This window comes from Trichechus manatus, unplaced genomic scaffold, assembly GCF_000243295.1.
Source record: "Trichechus manatus latirostris isolate Lorelei unplaced genomic scaffold, TriManLat1.0 scaffold00235, whole genome shotgun sequence".
Lineage (NCBI taxonomy): Eukaryota > Metazoa > Chordata > Mammalia > Sirenia > Trichechidae > Trichechus > Trichechus manatus.
In genome coordinates, this window is record NW_004444171.1 from 1,141,993 (window position 1) to 1,162,657 (window position 20,665).

Here is a 20,665-nt window from a genome sequence, read left to right on the forward strand (position 1 = left end):
CATCAAAATGGTCTATTTAATGAGATTATAGCTTCTTCTTCTTCTGAAGTGGTCTTTTTAAAAATGAGAGAAAGCTCATCTCTCTGAAGTGGTTGTGTATGAAACTGCTTAAAGCAGAAGAGGTACTCGGTGACCTCTCATGGGCAACCCCAGTTTTCACTCAATCAACCATAATATACATGTTAGAAAAGTAGGAAATAGATTAGATATATTCTGAAAACTGTGGACTAGATCATCAAAGTGTTTCATTTGGGAATTGCATCAGGATTGGTGTCTAGAGAGCAGACAAGAAGTTTGTATAAAATAAAGAAAAACTTGGTTATTTTTTTTCATTGATTCGTTTAATCCTTACATTTCTCCCTTGTTTACGTCATGAATTTTTGCTACGTCACTGACTTGTTCTTCCTTGATCCGTGCACATGTCTACGTCCTGGCGTTAACTGAGGGTCCTCGGTCACTAGAATCCTATTGATAACAAACGGGTCTGAAGGTGCGTTCCCAGCTTCAGGAACGCAGAGACGGTGGCTGTGAACTGGGCTGATTCCAGACCCAGGACAGGCTGTAGGTAATGATGGGGGTCACCATGTGAATGTAGATGGCAGGAAAGGAGGAAACAGAGGAACAGAGAAAAGACGTGAAAGACCAGAGGATGTAGGACAAAGATTAGAGACACAACCCTTGTTAGAGTTTGATGACCACCACCGTGAAGGGTTTAGCATAACGTAAAAAAACCAAAAAACCAGAGGCAGAAGCGCAGTGATACGGCATGAGAAAGATGATTCCCCAAGCTCATAGGGGATGGTTGAATCAGTGGAAGAACGGATACTGATTGGGGTTGAACAGAGCTTAATAAATGACTTGGCAACATGAATAGAAAATCAGACAGTCTTATGTAGTAGTTCCGGATACGTAGAAGGAAATGTGATGGCTGACAGGTATTTGAATCCAGGAAGATTATGTATAATATATATGCCTTTTTACATTCTAGAAAAGATCCCTTGGTGGTACTTATGGTTTGTACTCGACTAGTAACCTAAAGGTTGGCAGTTCAAACCCACCCAGTGGTGCTGTGGAAGAAAGGCCTGGTGATTTGCTTCCAGCCAAGAAAACCTTATGGAGCAGTTCTACACAGTAGCACATATGGTCGCCAAGAGTTAGAATCAGCCTGACAGCAACAAAAGGGTTACATTCTAGAATGTGCTTCTTTTGCCTTTGTTCACTTAAGTGACCCATGCCCACAGGGTTGTGCCAGTGATAGCATGTTTCAGGACTTAATTACAGTCGGTCCCATCTTACACCTTGGGATTCATTAGGCATGGGGCTCTGTGCTGGTTTTGGGAGAGAGCATTCTCAGCACTGAATCTGCAAACCTGGGGCTCCTTCAGTTTGAATCGCCTTAGCAAAAGTTGAAAAAACAAAAACAAAAAAAGAGCTTGTCCCTGGAATCCAGGAAAGTGACTTTGTGCAAAAGCATAAATCTTCCTTTCTGACATTCGGTAGAAGTAATAATTCTTTTCCTCAGTTGTGGGTTCTAGGATGGAAGTAGAAACATACATTTCTCAGAGTCCCTGGGCTGTGCATACGGTGAACGCCCTCAGTTGCTAACTGGAAGGTTGGAAGTTTGAGTCCGTCCAGAGACGCCTTGGAAGAAAGACCTGGTGATCTACTCCCAAAAAAACAGCCATTGAAAACCATATGGCACACAGGTCTACTCTGACACACGTGGGGTCTCCTGGATCCATGTTGACTGGATGGCAGCTGGTGGTAGTATGTTTCTCAGTGGTTAGACTTGTGCCATATCTCTCATCTCTTTTTCAAGTTTTAGGCAGGATACCAAGACAGGACTGCGGTACTGAAGTTAGATGCACAGTGTAGTACTGCTCAGACAGCTGGGGAGGGGCAAAGAGACTACTGGGGAGAAGTTCTTCACCATGGAGAGAGAACGCCCTGGGCTTGAGTCTTAACTGGAGATTGGGCAGCTGGCTTTGGGTAGGATACCAAGGCTGTTTATCTAATCAGCAGTTAGAGGAAGTCATTTTTATCTGTGCAATACATCTCTTCTGAACCGATAAACCCCGTTTTTGCTAGGGAGAAACATTATCTAGCAGCATCTGAGCATGGCTGCAGCTGAGCTCCAGCATGCTCAGACGCAAAGTACTCTCTGAAAGGAGTCTCAGCAGAAAACTTTGCTGAGCTCCAAGTGGCTGGGTGTCTTGGCTTTCATGTTTTGTTCTTTTTTTTTTTTTTTTTCTTTAAGGAAAAACTGAATGCATATCATTTGGAACCTTGTTCACCTCCCTTTTTAAGTTCCTTATTCCTCTTCATAGTTGACTTATGGTGTAATGGATTTGATGAGGCAAATTTTAAAAATTCACCTTGTGATTTACTTACTATCCTTCTCTTAGAATGTTTCAGGAAGACAGTAGGTATTATCACCGCGAACATACCCAAATCAAAATGACTCCAGTTGTGAAGCCTCTCGTTTTCCTAAAGTCTTCAAAACTTGAGATACAGAATTAAAAAATATGTATATTTTTCCTACTCTCTAAATCTTCCAGTTTTTTAAGACAGGCTGTTATATAATAGGTTCGTTGCTTTCCCATTTCAAAATAAATTTTATTACCCCTAATTTATCAGTTAGTGGAAAACATTTAGACGTCATGATCTTCTTTGAAGAACATCATGACATCTAGCTACCTTAAAATTAAAATACATGATTTTGTATTGCCTCAGATACCGTATTGTACTAGGTCTTGGTATAGAGGGGTGGAACCACGCATCAGAAGCTTTAAAAAAATTTCTTGGAGAAAAATGAAATGTGCATGTGTGTGTATTTGCCTGCGTGTGGTGTGTGTGTGTGTTTGCTGTGTGTTTGTGTGTGTGTGTTTATGTTTGTGTGTGTGGTAGTTGTGAAAAGACCACAGCTATTCAAATGTAGGAACACATCCCCATGCCTAGGAGCATAAGCGATGCATAGTTATGGTCCTTGCATCTATTCTTTACTAGCTTGTTGGCCCTGGCAGGTGACTTAATGACCAAGCCTCCTTGTATGGTGGCTGTTAGTATATGTGGAACCTCAACCATGGTGGGACACAAAGCACATGGTCATCAGTGGAAGCTGCTGTTCATCTTATCCCCGTTGTCATTGTGGCATGCTCAAGATAAGATATTCTGAGATGTCTGGGGTCTGCATTGACATGTACCCATGTGTTGGTATCAGCCTGTTAGGCACCTGACTTCAGGAAGAAACACTGATGCACTGAACCATATGAAAAGTTTAAAGTCCATAGGCAATAAAGTATACACAGAGCTGCACCTGGTCAGGCCGGCGATATGCATGGAGTCTATGAAAAGACTCAGTCAGCAAACATTACATCCCTCCTAGCTACAGGCAATACTAGGATACAAAGAAGAATCCAGCCCGGTTCTTCCTGTCCCCTGGTGGAGATGGGGGGTGAGGGGAACAGGTTACTCTGGTGAGTGTAAGGATGGTTCTGCCCAAAGGTAGAGAGGTACAAAAGGGCCATGACAACATGTTCTGGAAGTTAGGAATGGTGTCGGTCAGGGGAACCTTCAAAACGTTTTGCTAGGGGAAATAACACTTTGAGATCTGTGTGTTACAAAGATCACTCTGGCGAAGTTAACCAGAAGAGGTCAGTGAGGCCTTCAGTCCAAAAATAAATTATTTGGACCTGAAGCAGGAGTCCCTAGTAGATTAAGAGGCCGGGGGCAGGTAGAGATGTTTCTCTGCAGTGGCCATGGCATTTGTTCACTTATCTAATGTGGGTACATGACAGAAATGACTGCAATGTCCACCTTCATGACTGAGACAACACTGACTCTACTGAACAAAATAGGAAATATACAAAGAGTTGGGGTTAACTTGAGATTCGGTAGGCCATATAACGATGGTTCCTAGCCAGGGAGCCATCTGGAATGCAGGAAATGTAAGAGGTAGAGGCAGCTAGTTCAAGCTATGGATGACATCAGCTAGGGATGGACAGTGGAGCAAAACGCTGGGAACACCGAGGACCTTGGGGAATAAATATATTTAATTGTCTAGAAGAGAAAGCAAGGAAGGAGACAGAAAATGAGTTGATTCAGGTAAAATTTCAAGAAAGAAGTATGGCATAGAAGCCTAGGGCAAAAGGTTTTCCAAGAAGTCAAGGTCAGTTGAAGGTTGGCATGCTACAGAGAGGGTGGGATGGTGCTGGGGAAAGAGGCTTCTGGAGATCGAAGGTGAGTCTCCCGAAGGTGAGTCCCCCAAAGGTGAGTTTCCTGAAAGTGAGTCTCCCAAAGATGAGTCTCCCAAAAGTAGCTCAGTAGAGTGGTGGAGGCAAAAGCCAAAATATATAAGATTGGTGTGTGAGTGTGGGCTAGGCGGAACAGGGGTAGGAAGGCACCAGAGGAGGGAGGTCTAGTAGAGAAATTAAGGGATGAAGGGAAGGAGAGGGGGAAGTAGGTTGAGGTGGTTGTAGGTCTAGGGGAAGAATTTTCAGGTTGATGTTTTCTCTTTAAGAAGAGGATATTTAAATATGTTTGAAGGCCAACAAGAAGGGACTACCAGAAAAGAAAAGATGAACATATAACAGCTCAAGACGAGTCTCCAGGGAGGCAGAGACCAGTCATCTGAGAGCAGACTGTGGGGCCTTTGCCAGGTCCTTGGCCTGGAGTGTTTCTCGCAGGTGTCGCCATGGTTCTCCCATGCCCTCACTGCCGATCTCTAATCCGAATATCCACATAACAGAGGTCTTCCTTGGCTACCTAATCTATAATAGCCGCCCTATCACTCTCTATCCCTAGGCCGTTTTATATTCTTTATAGCAGCACATACTACCACTTCTGTATAAAGGACTCAGCTGTGATTTGCTCACTCTTGGATCCCCAGAACCTGGGGATCCCCACCAGCATTTAGTAGGTGTCCAGTAAATGTTCACTGAATGAATGAAAGAGTGGGATTAAAGCATTGCGTTCTCAGTGAGATGAGGGGAAATAGAAAGGGTAGGACAGTAAACAGAACCTTAAGTAGAGGGGAGGGAATTTAAGGGTGAACGTGACGTTCATAATGTTGATTATCTTAGGTTGCTCTTTCTCAATGGGCACAATTATTATTGTGGGCAGAGAGGCCTTCATTGTATGAGACTCTCTTGCTCACTGCAGGATATTTAACAGCCCACAGTACTGCCCTCTGAATGCAGCTAGCACTGCCTCGCCCCAGGCGTGACACCCCAAAATATCTCTACCTATTTCCAAGTGTCCCCCGGTGAGAACCTCCAATGAAGTGACACCACTTAAGCTGACAATTTTCATTCTCACATCATTAAGTACGTCCTACTCACAAGAGCTTACAAATTCAGAGGGGCAGTCTTTGTCTCATTATTTAAGATTTTTTATTATAGTTAGTAATGCCACAGAACCTGAAGTAAGAATTAAAAAGAATAAGGACTAACTGTGGAAAAACTGGGCAAAGCATAGGGAAAAAAAACTCCTCTCCTTGCATTTCCAACCATGCTTCCAGTTTTCATTTTATGTATGCCAAGGTACATGTTAACTTTGAAAAGTTGTGTATTTTTATAAACAGAAAACTATATTAATCTTGTTTTTATTTTATCCTGACAGTGTAATTTCAGGATTACACTGTACCTCATGGGCTTATTAAGGAAATAAAGAAGATTCATCGATTAAAAATGCTATCAGACTAGATCGATAAATAACGGTTTTTGTTGCCAGGTTTTTTGTCCCAATTGTATTTTCTGCTTTGTTTCATCTGTTTTGAAAGAATAGTTAGCTCTGGGCATAAAACAACCAACCGACATTTCGTTAATTTTCCTTCTACATGGGGTTTCAGAAAGAAATGGAAATAAAAAAAAAAAAGGTTTTACGCTGTGGTTGCCAGTTGCCACCTGTCCTCTTCTCTGGTTGGGCATTTTCGGATTTGGGAAGTGTAAATATAACCCCCCACCACCACCAAAAAAAAAGAGGCTTCCCCTCCTTTTATGCAAAAGTAGAAAACTTTAAGCAGAGCAGAGCCTAATCATTGCCCTTAAAGTTTCCACAGAACCAGCTGAATGAGAGCCTTTGCTTTGGCGGTACAGGCCACCTCAGGAAGTTGCCCTAACTCCATCTTGTGTAGCTAGTGGTGCGTGGTCGAGCCTGGGCTGCTGTACTCCACCAGATAAGCCCGGTTTTCTTCAAGGTCTTAACAGGAACTACATTTCACAGATTACCACAGATCTGTTCAAAATTTTAAACCCTTTGCCTGTTAGGATTTGTGGGATAACAGAAACGTGTAGGAAACTCAAAAAGTACGCTCAATGTAGTAGCGTCCTGGAGCCAGCTGGAATTGATTGACTGTTAAATGTTCAGAAAATCTGCAAGTCGGGTGTTAAACCGTTGGTAGCTTGAAATCAATCATGGTTGGAAGTATTTACACTACAGACATTAGTAAATGCTACAAATGTGAATGTTTTTCTTTTTCGAAGAACTGGTATACCTGCACATTACTGGCTTAAATACAGTGTTAACATCCCAACAGCTACAATGAGATTTGCAAGAAGGGATAATTTTGTGGGTAGCTCTGTGTGTGTGTGTGTGTGTGTGTGTGTGTGTGTGTGTGTGTGTGTGTGTGTGTTTTATGGAGGAGTGAGCTGTTGGGGAGAAGTGTAGTGCAGGGCAGTAAGGAGTAAATATAGTTTGCCCGACAACAGAATTGGTTCCAAACGATTCTTTGCTATGATATCACAGACTAGAAATGATGAACCCTCTCCGTTAATAAATAAAGTGCTTCTTTAGCACTTTTAGTTTTGTTGCTGGGTGGTGTGATTAGAAGAGGATTCTGTATCTTATTTCTGAGATAGTATTATTACTATTCCTATTATTTTCATTTGAAGAACTTTAAAGTGTAAAGGAGACTTGTCTATATTACATTAACATGTTACTCAGTTACAGTGTTTTTTTTTTTTCCAGGAAAGCTTTAGTCTCACAATATCTTTCAAAACATGGGATTAAACTTGGTCTTCTCAAAAGAATTTTTTATTGGCTTTCTTACAGACAACCAAAAAATGTATGTACAAATCGAGGAGGTGACCTCCTACAGTTGTCCAATGCATGTGGTGACTTTATTAGGACACTTTCTCAGAAAGGGTTTAAAAACCCATCCAGTTGCCCTCGAGTCAATTCCGATTCATGGCAATCCCATGTGTGTCAGAGTAGAACTGTGCTCCATAGGGCTGTTAGTGGTTGATTTTTCTGAAGCACATCACCAGGCCTTTCTTCTGAGGCACCTCTGAGTAGACTCGAACCTCCAAACTTTTTGTTAACAGGCAAGTTGTTAACCATTTGCACCAGCCAGGGACCATATGCTAATGGCTAGAAAAACTATCAAAAAACTAACTCTTACTGTTGGATGACTGGGGACGTTCTTTACACGTTAGTGTTTTCCACCCCAATCGATAGCTCCGGAGCACCTGGCAGTTGCTGTAACTAGATTAACGCAAGAGCTGTTCCTGCCCCACTTTAGGCAGCGGGCTCAGCCACAGAGATCTTTCAGGGGCAGGTCCGGGTGTGTCTTTGCACGGCAAGCTGCCAGGAGAGGACTTCCCCTTCAGGGGATGTGGCTGCATGCTGTTGATTTCCACTGAAATGGCTGGGGAATGCTTCCAGTGAAGCCCTGAACACTGGATGTCTTTCCCCAGCAGGCTGGGTGTGAGCAATGGAAGGCCTCCACCACGGGGTCCTGCTGCAGTTACGGAGAGATGAGTAAATGCAGCCATTCTTCTTTTCAGAAGGAAGGACCATCACACTGAAAGTGAAATCCTCCTGAAATGAGAAAAGGACTTTTTATTATAGCCCTGGAGGCAGCTATATGATTATTGTTATTATTATTCTTGGAATCAGGCAGGATTTGGACCGCTTTCTCAATATCTCTGTGCTCTACAGTCGAACACGGTAGCAATAAAATCTGAATCCGCCAGTGACCCAGAGCACTTCTGTTGGCCTCTCTTCCCGCCGTACTGCTAAATAATGACAATTAATGATAATCTGGTGTGGTTACTGTTTGTTTAATCTCAGCATTACAGTTTAAGCAGTCTTTAGTGAGACTGGTATTCAGTAGAGAATGCTGCGGTGTTAAGGGAAGTGCTTTTAATCCTGAGAAGATAATGGAGGTAAATTTTGTCATTACAAATACTGCATGTACTCTCAATTTTAAAGTATTATTATTATTACTGGTATGTAGTCTCGATACCAATGTTTATATTTCACTTTGCAGCCGAATGTATTAAAGATTCTGTTAAGGGTTGGTGTTTGTCAGTTTGCCTTTCCTATTTCAATAATTATTTTTTCTTTTTTACTGATGGAGTGTCTTCTAAACATCCTGTCATTACAGTTAGTCTGTTCTGCACATGCATGCCCCAAACATATTAATCTGGGGTCTTTCCATTCAGATCCTAGGCAGACAGCCCAAACTTTATGCCATATGAGACACAGTGACCTGGAACAGTCCTTGTTTGGGGGAGGAAGGTTTTAAAGGTGAATAATAGCCACCATTTCTGAGACATGTATGTAAAATAAGAGAATCAATTAAATGTTCCGGAGCATCACTATCCAATGGAAATATAACACAACCCATATATGTATTTCTCAATTTTCTAGTAATCACATAAAAAAGTAAAATAACACAGGTGAAATTCATTTTAATATATTCTATTTAACCCAGCATACCCAAAATAGTATTATTTAAACATGTACTCTGTGTAAACAGTTATTAATGAGCTATTTTACAGTTTTTTTTCTAAGTGTTAAAATCCAGTTTGATTCAGACTAGCCTCTTTTCAAGTACTCAGTAGCCACAAGGGGCTATTGTTAGTTGCCTTTGAATTGGCTCCAGCTTATGGCAACCTCATATACAGCAGAATGAAACATTGCCCAGTCCTGCACCATCTTCACAAATCGTTGGTATGCTCAAGTCCATTGTTGCGGCCACTGTGTGTTGTTGAGAATCTTCCAACCTAGAAGACTCATCTTCCAGCAGCATGTCAGACAGTTTCTTTTGTGGCTCATAGGGTTTTCACTGACTGATTTTTGGAAATAGACTACCAGGCATTTCTTCCTGGTCTGTCTCAGCATAAAAGTTCTGCTGAAACCTGTCCACCGTGAGTCACCCTGCTGGTATTTGAAATACCAGTGGCATAGCTTCCAGCATCACAGCAACACGCAGACTACCACAGTATAACACACTGGCAGACAGAAGCTAAAGGCTGCCATATGGGCCGGCGCAGGTCTAGAGAACTCCATAGAGAAGTGTACCATTATATCTTAGAAAAAAATTATAGATTAATCCTTGCTGAATTTTAGCAGAAAAATTAGTCATATGTCAACTCTCTAAAAGAAGTTTTTAAATCAGTTTGCTTTCTAAAACATTTTTTCGAGGCCAACTCTTCAGACAGGGATTGGACTGGACTGTGGGACGTAAAGTGATACTTGTGAAGAGTGTGCTTCTTAGTCAAATCGATACAAGAGACCAAAGGGGCAGCTTCTGTCCAGAGGTAAGATGGGAAGGCAGAGAGTGTTAGGAGCTGGTTGAATGGACATGGGAATCAGGGGCTGAGAGGAGGAGTGTGCTGTTGCAGAAAGGGGTGAGCAATTAGGGTCACGTAACAGTGTATGTATAAAATTTTGTATAGGAGACTAACTTGAAATGTAAACTTCATTTAACTACAACAATAAAAAAAATTTTTTTTTCAATGGTCATCACTAACGAATGTGATACTTTTTTTTAGTTCTTCCTTCTTTTACCAATATGATTTAGGAAAAATCTAAGTCCAGTTCAATTTTTACACCAACTGGGTTTATTTTATATAGCCATGTTTTAGCTAAAGAAGTGGTAGGCGTTTGATTAAGTACAAAGCAAAATATAAACATTTAGACCAAATTAACTTTCCAAAACATAGTAGCTGAATTAAATCCAGAAATATATTAGTTTTAGTTTTTATCCATTCTTTTATTCTCCTGTACTTTCTATGGGGTTTTTTTTTTTTTGGGGGGGGGGTCAGTAAATCCTTTTTAATTTTTTTTGAGACAAGATAATTGCTTTATAGACATAAAGAAAATTCCAAGAGAATGCCACTGAGGACAGGCAATGAGTAAATAAGTTTCAAGGATGGACACAATCACAGTGCTGGTATTGTTTTCCAAAAAGTATTGAGGATAAGGCTACTTGATGACTTCCTAAAAGATGCTGGTGCCACCTGATGAAGCACTGGAGCAGCGGTGGTGGAGGGAAGGCTTTTGTAGGAGTGAAGAGAGAAGAAGAGAGCTGCCTGCAAGCAGCCTGGGCGCACACACCTCGTGTCTCATCTGTGATTGCCTGTGTGCTCTGTGACCCTGGCATTGGACCTAGCTTAGCTGTGCACAACTGAGACCCAGCCTTCCTGTGTAAGGGATGCCTCCCACTTACTAGCTGATGCCTTCTTTGCATTTCAGGAGACAGCGTATGGCTGTTATATTTCCTGAGCATGCCGTAATCCAAAGAGTCACAGATTCAGCATTGTGGCTTTGATTGTGTTGTTTTTTTGTCTTTTGATCTTTCTGTCTTCCTTCCTTTCTTTTTTTTACATTTGATCCTGAATATGGCTTCAAGATTCTCTTACTTGTTCAAAGGACCAGTAACTGAAATCTTTTGCCCAGAAATAAGCTTTATTGCAAGGGGTAGAGGAATGACTGCTCCTGTACCCATGCACTGCCTGTCCCCTGTGGTGGTGTTGTTAGCTGCTGTCATGCCGTCCCCATGCACAAGGGCACAAAATGCCCAGTCCTCCATCATTCTGATGATCACATTGGACCATTGGGTTTTCATTGGCTGATTTTTGGAAGCAGATCCCAGGCCTTTCTTCCTAGTCCGTCTTAGTCTGGAAATTCTGCTGAAAGCTGTTCAGCCTCATAGCAATACCCGAGCCTGCTCTAACAGATAGGTGGTGGCTGCGTATGAGAAGATAGATGACCTACAGCACAGTTGGCAAGTGACAGGAAATGTCAAAACCAAGTAAGTCTCAACGTCACTGCTGCTGGTTTTTTGCTGCTCATTAAATGAGTTAGACTGGGATTGACTGGTTCAGAATTTATTGACAATGAGACAATTCTTTGTACAAAAGGATTATAGAGAGAAAAAGCATTGTGGTGAAATGGTACCTGTCTCCGGCTGTGAAAAACACGTGTTTCTTTTTTCACTTGGATATGTTTCCTTCCACATCTTTTTGTTAGTTTGTTTTAATTTTATTTGTTGTTGTTAAGAAAATATTCAGCAAACAAAAAAAACAAACCTGTTGCCGTCAGGCGACCCTGTAGGACAGAGTAGAACTGTTCCCGTAGTGTTTCCAAGGAGTGGCTGGTGGATTTGAACTGCTGACCTTTATGGTTAGCAGCCGAGCTCTTAACCACTGTGCCACCAGGGCTCCCTACACAGCAAAACATACACCAACTCAACAGTTTCTACATGTACCATTTAGTGACATTGATTACATTCTTCGAGTTGTGCAGCCATTCTCACCCTCCTTTTCTGAGTTGTTCCTCCCCCATTAACATAAATTCACTGCCCCCTAAGGTTCCTATCTAATCTTCAAGTTGCTGTTGTTAGTTTGATCCTGTATAGATAGTTCTGAAAAGAGCATAATGCTTGAGGCAGACATTTTTTACTAGTTAAGCTAGGCTGGATTGTATTTGTCTTCTAGAAATAGTCAAGTCTTTTTGGAACTCAGCCCTGTTGAAAAAAGTGTTGAATTCACCTGGAAACACTATTTTCTGTTCAAAAACAAGGTTTAACTGTAAAGTAGTGAGAATTGTTGTCTGGGCTGAATTATAAACTTACTCTAAAAAACTTCTGGAAGAGAGTCCAGCCCGTTGTAGTAGATTTTGAAGCAGAAGTTCTCGGCTTACGTACCAACTTTCTGCCTCACTACAATTGCGACGTGGGGCAAACCACCTTGTAAGTGGCACTTTCTTCATCTGCAAAATACATTGAAAGAGATCGTATTTTTTCCTAACCCTATGATGTGTAAAGTGGCAGTTCAAAAATTCTTCAGTTATCATACCTGGGTTGGAAGCATGAGCAGTTTGCCATGTGTTTGCTGAATGCATTTCCTCCTATACTTTGCTGAGCTCACTGTCTTCTTTCCTTTGTCCCTTCCAGTGAAACATCTGTGTAGCCATTCAGCAGCGTCTCTAAATGCCTGCTCTTCCCCACATCACCAGCCCCTATCTGGAAGTCCTCTACATCACACCTTTACCTTCTTTGCCCTCTAGGAAACATATTTTATGACCTCCAGACAGTTTACCTAAGTTCATCTAAGCACATCTAGAATCCTTAAACTCCTGTGCATCAATGTTAGAAATACCGGCACTGCACAGATAATGAGATCCAGGACACACATGGTGTAGCATTTGGGTATAAGCATCCACAAGTCATACCCTGTTATTTTGTACATGAGCATCATGTACCGCTAGGCAGGCAGCACCTGACCTCAGGTTGCTTCTCAAGCATAGAACACAATGCAAGGTAAAAAGTGGGAACTTCATGTCCATTTCCTAGCTTGACTTATAGAAATTCTTAATTCAGTGTATTGTAAAAATCCTGTTTAAAATGTCTTTGCATGAGACTGGCATAAAAGTACAGAATCATCTTAGTAGGGAGTTGAAAGTCAGAAATCAACATTTAACCATTAGAAGAAGGTAAAACAAAAGGAAAGAGAGCAGTGCTTACCAGTTGAGGGTGAAAAAGAAAATGTGTCGTCTAAAAATTTACATAAAACATAGATAGGGAAATTAATATTCTAAGTTTTGCTGTATAGCTTGAATTTGCTCTGCAGGCTAGAAAAAGACTCATGTTTGGCAAAGTAGAGAGTCAGGGAAGGTAAGGGAAGCCCTTTGCGAGGTGGATTGACACATTAGCTGAAACAATGGGATTGAACGTACCAACAATCATGGAGATGGCGCAGGACCGGGCCGTGTTTTGTTCTGTCATACGTAAGGTTGCCTTGAGTCAGAGCCAACTCCATGACAACTAACAACAGAGCTTGTAAAGGCCACATCCCCTGGGCTTCTCCCAATCCTTAATGTACAATTACCCTTAAGGTAATTACTTGAATTAACAGCATCCTGGGATCCCAGAAATTATTAGCATATCCTACTTTGAATTAGCATCTTTTCAAAATGTTTATAGGAATACACTGTGGATCATTTTTATTCAGTCTTGACAACCAAAAGGAAATCTGGATATTTATTTACATGTTACTCAAAGCCACAGTGCCTCCAAAGTAAAATAGCTAAATCCATTTGCTGACTTTTACAAGCCACTAGACTAGATGTCGTAGGCAATCAAAGACATATGAGAACTGGTTCCCTCAAGGAATTCAATAAACTGCATTACCTACAGAGAACCCTAACATCACCCTGCCCAGTAGGTTTGGAATTAAATGACCACCACAGGTTTTAAGTGGTATCAGCTTCCAGAATGCCAGGGACCAACATGCAGGTAAAGATTGAGTGGGGCCTTGGAGGTTCAAGGAGTCCCTGGGTGGTGCAAATGGTTCGTGTGCTTGGCTGTTAACCAAAAGATTGGAGGTTCAAGTCTACCCAGAGTGCCTCAGAAGAAAAGCCTGGAGATCTACTTCCAAAAACTCAGCCATTGAAAGCCCTGTGGAGCACAGTTCTCCTCTGACACACATGGGGTCGCCATGAGTTGGAGGCTACTCCTTGGCAATGGTTTTTTGTTTGGAGGATTGATTAAGGAGACAAACACTCTTTAACTACCTACTCTGTTCCAGGCACCTGCTAGGCATTGGGGTGAACAAGAAAGATAAGATGCATGGTATCACAGAGTTTACCTCTAGAAGGAGAGAAACTGGTAAAACGGGAAAAGATAGAAGTAAAATATAGAATAAACTACTTCCTGCCCTACAGACGGTTCTGCCTGGTCTTGCACATCTGTGAGTTTTAATATAAAATATTTGGCCTGTTGCATTGAAGTTCACGGCTGCTTGGATTGAATGCTCTGATTGCAAGAGAAATTGTGAATAGTAGTTTCTGTCTGCCCTTGAATGAAACAAAAGAAAATTTAGAAGAGATTCTAGATCTGACACCTTCCTCCCACCCACCCCAACACCCACAGAACTAGCCATGTGCATGGTTTGTTAACAAGGCTCTGTTGCTGCTGTACCAATGGCTTCCCATTCACAGAAAGCGTACTCGATGGAAAGCTGCTGAGAGTCTCAGTTCTTCCTCAGCATCCTTGCCAGATAATCGTCCAGCCTGTTTGGACCCCTCCTGAGACAGCCCACTCTAGGTTGAGGGAAGCCCTTCTTAGTAGAGGAGCCTTGAACTAAATCTGCTTCTATCTAGAGCCGTCCTTGAAGCCATCCACAGTATAACTACTTTCTCTTAAGTATAGGAGCCCTTCCAATAAATGCAGACGGCTCTACTAGGCCCTCTAAGTATTCCCTTTGCCTGGCTAAAATTCACTAGTTTCCTTGGGATGTAATGAAATAAACACCATAATGCATTTCTTTGCTGCTTCTCACTGTTCTCACTCTACTGTGGACATTTTTCAGGGTTCCCAAGTCCCTCCTAAAGCATGGCATCCTAAGTGCCTTGCTGGCCCTGGCAGAAAATGCAGAATGAAAGAGAAAGCACAGTCCTGCCTCCATAGGAACTTGCCTTCTCCAGAACTACTTTTGCCTTCAGGGTGCCATGGAAGACACATGTCAAAGCTAATGTTGTAATTCTGCGGGACTCATTGCTATTACAGAAGCATGGGATATTAAACACATTTTAAGTGATTTTGAACTTCGTATGACATTCTAGTTCTGAATGGCACAGAGCTGAGTAGGTGTATAATCTTCCTTGCTCTGGATGTAGTGTTCTCTTATTGCAGCACATATGTGCGCTCAAAATTGTGTTAGGGCTTGAAGCCACAACCCAATGCTAACTGCCAACTAAGAACCCATGACTCAGTTTCTCAGGAACAGCTATGAAGGCATATCTCTGTCTATCTTGTACTTATGCCTTTAATACTTGGATCTAAGCGTAGGATCTGGCAATTATCGTTATCTTGTTTGATGCAGTCTGTTCCATTGTTCAGATGTTTTTGGAACTATTGTATATGCCAGTCGCAGATACAGGGATGAGTAAGACATAATTCCTACTCTTGGAGTGTTTCTATCCACAATACCTTCACGAGATGCCTGGCTGAAAATATATCCCGTTTACAGTCTTATTTACAGTCTGGTAGTCTGCCAAAAAAGACTTGCTAAGGAATGCACTGTTTTCCCTTTATGATATCTGGCCACCCTGTCACTTGTAAAAGGAAACAGTTAATGATAGTTTGTCAGTGGACCAAGCTTAAGGTCAAAGCCATGGTCTTTCAACCATTGAAAACTTTGCAGGTTCCTTAAAAGGGAGCAAAACTGTGCCATGCATCTAAGCATAAGAAGAAAATGATGCCATTATTCCTATAGGAATGCACTTTCAAGTCTACTTTATTCCAGGTGAAGCTCATCTTATTATAGCTTTGTTTATCAGATTTTTAATGGAATTGAAATTTTACTTTTCTAAGTGGAAATATTATCTTTAAACAAATTGATCCTTTCCTTAAACCCATAATTTCAGGAGCTTGGTTTAAATGTTTGGTTTTACATTATTTTGTAAATCGTTCAAGTGCAATTGGTATACCATAGATCTGGAGAGATTTCTTAGAAATTGTAAGTGAAAGGGAAATCAGGTAGAAAGGATGCTTTACGATAACACGTATGTGAAGGGTTCTCTCTGTGATGGTTTGTGCAACCTTTATGGTTGGTTCTCAACAACATTGTGTTGCTGCCGTGCAGGTGGATTCCCATCCTCATTTTCCTGACTCGTTAGATATGGAAGGCAGGCATGCTTCCATTCCAGCATCCACAGAGAAGGGGATGAGAGTCTGGGAGAAATTTTACTCTGCTCAGACTATAAAATATGTACTTTTCTTTACTTAGGACAGATAAAGAACACCCCAAAATTTCCCTAGGGTATGCCAGGAATTCCCAAGAGAAGCCTGTTTTAGAGAGACATTTCTGTTGATTTCCCGTGAACACATTACCTTTATATTTGTTAAAGAGTGAAAGAAATTAATTTTATCAGTTTATCAGAAAAGTAAATTATTTAAAGTCTTAATTTACTGCCTCTGAAAATGACATGTCTGAATTTTCAGAACCCATGCAAATAGCATATGTATCCTAGCCAAAAAATAGTCATAAACTGAAAAATTTGTGAATTCATGATATGGCCCACAGATTGGTTGCCAGAAAAATTCTTACCTCAAAAAGTAAAATTAAGAGTGTACATTGATAAACAGTTATTTTTGGCTCATTCTTTGAGGTAAAACACCTTTTTAAGGTGCTGCTTGCTTATTACTATGGTGCCAAGATTAGCGCAAGAGCGCGGTGGTTTTGAAACCATTAACGTCATTCACAGCAGTTACCAAACTCTGCCCACTTGAATGATGAAACAAGCCACCATTTTGTTTGAGGAATGAACAGACTGAATCACTATGCTGGATATAGTCAAAATGAGACAACTCTTGAGGATGAACATGATAAAAAAGATACAATATTAATAAACATGTACTAGAACCATGTGCTAGGCTCCCTTGGTGGTGCATACAGCTAATATGCTTGTAGCTAACTGAAAGGTTGAGATTCGAGTCTACACCAAGGCACCTCAGAAGAAAGGCCTGGTGATCTACTTCCAAAAAATCAGACATTGAAAATCCTGTGGGTCACCATGAGTTGGAGTCTGCTTGATGTCAGCTAACAACAACAACAGATCCATGTGCTAAAGATTCTCAAGGAAGGTCTCTGCTCCTAAATAACTTAAAATCTTTTGGAGGAAAATAGAGTGTACTGGTAGTGGTAATGAGGTTTATCTCGTTTAATCCATGCTGTGAGTAGGCATTTCTCTCTCTCTCTTTTACAGATGTGAAAGGTCACCACTTGGAAATGGGAGGTAGTACTTACAGCCATCAGACCTTCTGCTTGGTTACTTGATTGCTTAATTGATAAAATTAATGAGGTTAAGTAACTGATCTCCAAACCACACAACTAGTATGAACTCAGGTTTTCTGATTCTGCAACTTTTGCTCTTTTAACTCTTAGACATTACCTTTTTTTTTTTTTTTTAAATTTTAAGCCTATGGGTTTGTGATGTTACCATCAAAAGAACAACTATTAGCTGGAGAAATATTGATACCATATTCTAAACAGCAGGAGTCCCGGGGTGGCACAAAAGATTAAGGGCTCCATCACTAGCTGAAAGGTTGGCAGTTCGAACCCACCCAGAGGCGCCTCGGAAGACAGGCCTGGTGGTCTACTTCCAAGAGGCCATAGCCTTAAAAACCCTGCGGAGCAGTTCTACTCACACACGTGGGATCACCCTGAGTCAGAATCAACTCAGCAGCAACTAACTACAACAACATCCTAAATAGCGAGGCTAATGATAGTTCAATGGTAAAATTATTGCCTTCTATGCAGGAGACTCAGGTTCTGCTCCCAGCCAATACATGTCGTGTACAGGCACCACTCATCTGTCAGTGGGGCTTGTGCATTGCTGTGTTGTTGAACAAGTTTCAGTGGTGCTTCCAGACTTAAGACAGACTTGGAAGAAAGGCCCAGTGGTCTACGTCTGAAAATCAACCAATGAAAACCCTATGGATCACAAGGGTCCCATGCACGTTTTCACTATGAGTCGGGGGCCGACTCAACAGCAGCTAATAACAACAGCATCTCGGTTGCTTTTGTTGTTAGGTGCTGTTGAATCTGTTCTGACTCATAGCAACCCTATGTGCAACAGAACGAAGTGCCGCCCTATATTGAGCCCATTGTTGCAGCCACTGTGTCAATCCATCTTCTTGAGGGTCCTGTGTAAACTAATAGGAAGATTTGTTCACAAAAACTGCTCTTCAGCCCAGTTTAATTCGTAAAATATTTGCTGAGCATACAAAGAGGAATAAAGAGGATAAGTAACAGACATGCCCAAGTCTACCAAATGGGGGCAGAATATACAAAATGCCACAGTACAGGTTCTGAACACCCACACAGTAAGCAAGGAGAGAAATCAGTTTCGACTACACGTGTGCAGGCTTTTTAGAGGACGAGGCATATGTTCTGTACTTTCAAGAACAGGTAGAATTTGATGAGATTGATGGGAGAAACGAACAGGTGGTGTAAACAGAATCATGGACCAAGGAAGAGCAGGCATAACCAAGGAAGGTTTATGTGTGGCCCGCACTGGTATACATGAGGGCAGAGTGGACAGATCCTGGAAGGAGGACTGGCATCAGAGAAGGCCTTACCTAAAAGTTATCCCATAGGTGGTCATAGCCAGTCAGTTTATAAGCTGGGTAGAAGGCAAGGGTGATAGAGAACGGGATGGGGATTAATAGGGATAGCTGACTCCCCAAAATGATTGCTACTTTGGACCGTTCATTCTGTTTGCTTTTATCAAGAATTTCTGTAACAAGTGTCACCCTAATTGAAACCCTATTACATTTAGGCTGTGAATTCTTACGCATGAAAACACGTTACAGGGTCTGTGAGAAACAAGTTTAGGATATCGGGGTAGCCTGCATGCAAAGTTTGATTCAAGACTTTGGAAACAAGACAGTTTGTTTTTATTTTATAAATTCATTCAGACAGCTGTTGGTTAGGTATAAGAACATGTGTTAGAAACAAATGCAGTTATGCCCCAAGAGAATTGAGGTATGTGAGCGGTGATAGAGGACAAGGAGAAGCAGTGGGGAGTGAGGGTGGGAAGAGTGGGCCCTTAAGTCAGACAGACCTGGGCTTGAATCCCACCTGCACCATTGGTGACACTGTGGCTTTGAGCAAGCTGCCCACCATTCTGAGCAGCCAAATGCTGATGCTGTTCACCCAAAGGCTTGTGGTAGTGGTAAATCCTGGGATACATGCTCTGGGCCAAGCACTCACTGATTTCTTATGTTGCCCCCTTAAGGAGGCAAGCTTGCCCAGCTGTCAAGGCTAGTCTCTTGACTCAGTTTCTCAAGTAAACCATAACACATGTTCCCTTCTCGCCACCATTTCCCCCCTCCTTTGGTTTTCATGGTGCAGATGCTAGATTTGATTTTCAGGGCTCATATACATCTGGGAATTTAATGAACAGGTAGTTTCTGAACCCACCAGCAGCTCATCCTATCGTCCCATGATTGTACAGAAGAGTCTGCTTGCAGGTGATTTTGAAGCCTGATAGAGAATCCTCAGGCAGGATTTCTGCAGGTAGGGGGATAAATTGCGCTCCGACAGCACGTTACATCAGTAGAATCTCACCATGACCTTACATCACGCACAGATAACTCTGCCTCGTTCTTAACCGTTAGAAATGTGTCGTTGAAGTGTGAAAGTATTTATGCTGTTAGATTTCCCATCATTTTCTGTTCTTTCATCCCCTCTCATTTGCATTGGTTACTCATAAATGTAGATCTTTGGTTCGATTTGTACAACGGCTCCTTGGGTAAATCTGTGAAAAGAAATTGCCCAGCAAGCTGAGCTGTTTATACCACTTTCTCCCTGCTTGCCTGATTTCTATGGTAAACTAAAAGGCGGTGCCATGGTCAGCTATGCCTAGGATGGTGAGGATGAAACGAACAGAATGTGCTTCTGTTTACACATTTACCTCCATAAGACCTGCTTTTCAAAAAATATTAGCTGTGCTTTTGAGCGTAAGGGGTTTGTCTGTAATACAATAATTCTAGTTGTTCAATACTTTATATATTCTGTCCCTGAACAAAATCATGGAGACCAGCCAATTATAAACCCTAAGTTTTAAGATCATTGAAGTATTTATCCCATCACAGTTGTTGATTAGGTCATTTCTCTCTCTCTCTTTTTAAAATCTATTAATAGAAATCACCCCAGCATCTAGCTCCTTGTAGTTTAATGATATGGGCGGCCGGGGGGGGGGGGTGTTAGCATTGTATTAGTTGGGGTTTTTAATAAAAAAAGGTCAGTTATCTTGATGAGAAATCATATGTCTTAATAACCTTGATTTAAAAAGTTTTGCATGACTACACCTTAAGGTTGAAACACATTTCATTTCATCATTTCCCAGAAGGGGCACTGAATTCACCCATTTCCTGTTTTCAATCTCAGAATGTTGTCGATTTCCTCCATATCTACTTTCCTGGCAGCAGGACCCTGGAAGCAGTCAACACCAAATGCTTCCACCCCGACCTAAGATTTATGCACTTTGCACAGAGTTACAGCCAAACTACATTTTCTTTGCACAGAATTTGTTATGGGAGGCAAAATTTGCTGTCCCAATCATGTATGAAATCATTAGCCAGCGACCAACAAGCCCTTCATTGCAGCAAACGATCTCTGGGGCTGTATGGTGTCTGGTATTCACATTGTTTCATAGTTCATGTTCAGAGCCCACCTCAGCATTTTTGGAGAGGGAGCATTTCATCATGACTGAATTTTTTAAACTACTCAAGCTTACCCCATTTACCTCAGGTGTGTTTTAACTCTTATGGATAAGGAGTCTTTCTAAAACATGTTAGACCCTCCCAGATTCTTTAAAGTATATCCTGGGGAGCAGGAGAAAAGTGGGGTGTAGAACTCAAATTCTA

The 20,665-nt window shown here is 41.6% G+C and overlaps 1 protein-coding gene across 19 annotated transcripts in view; it reads left to right on the forward strand.

The window, feature by feature from the left end:
* IKZF1 (IKAROS family zinc finger 1) overlaps nucleotides 1-20,665 on the forward strand; it is a 110,643-nt gene that overhangs the window by 29,046 nt on the left and 60,932 nt on the right. The window lies entirely within an intron of this gene.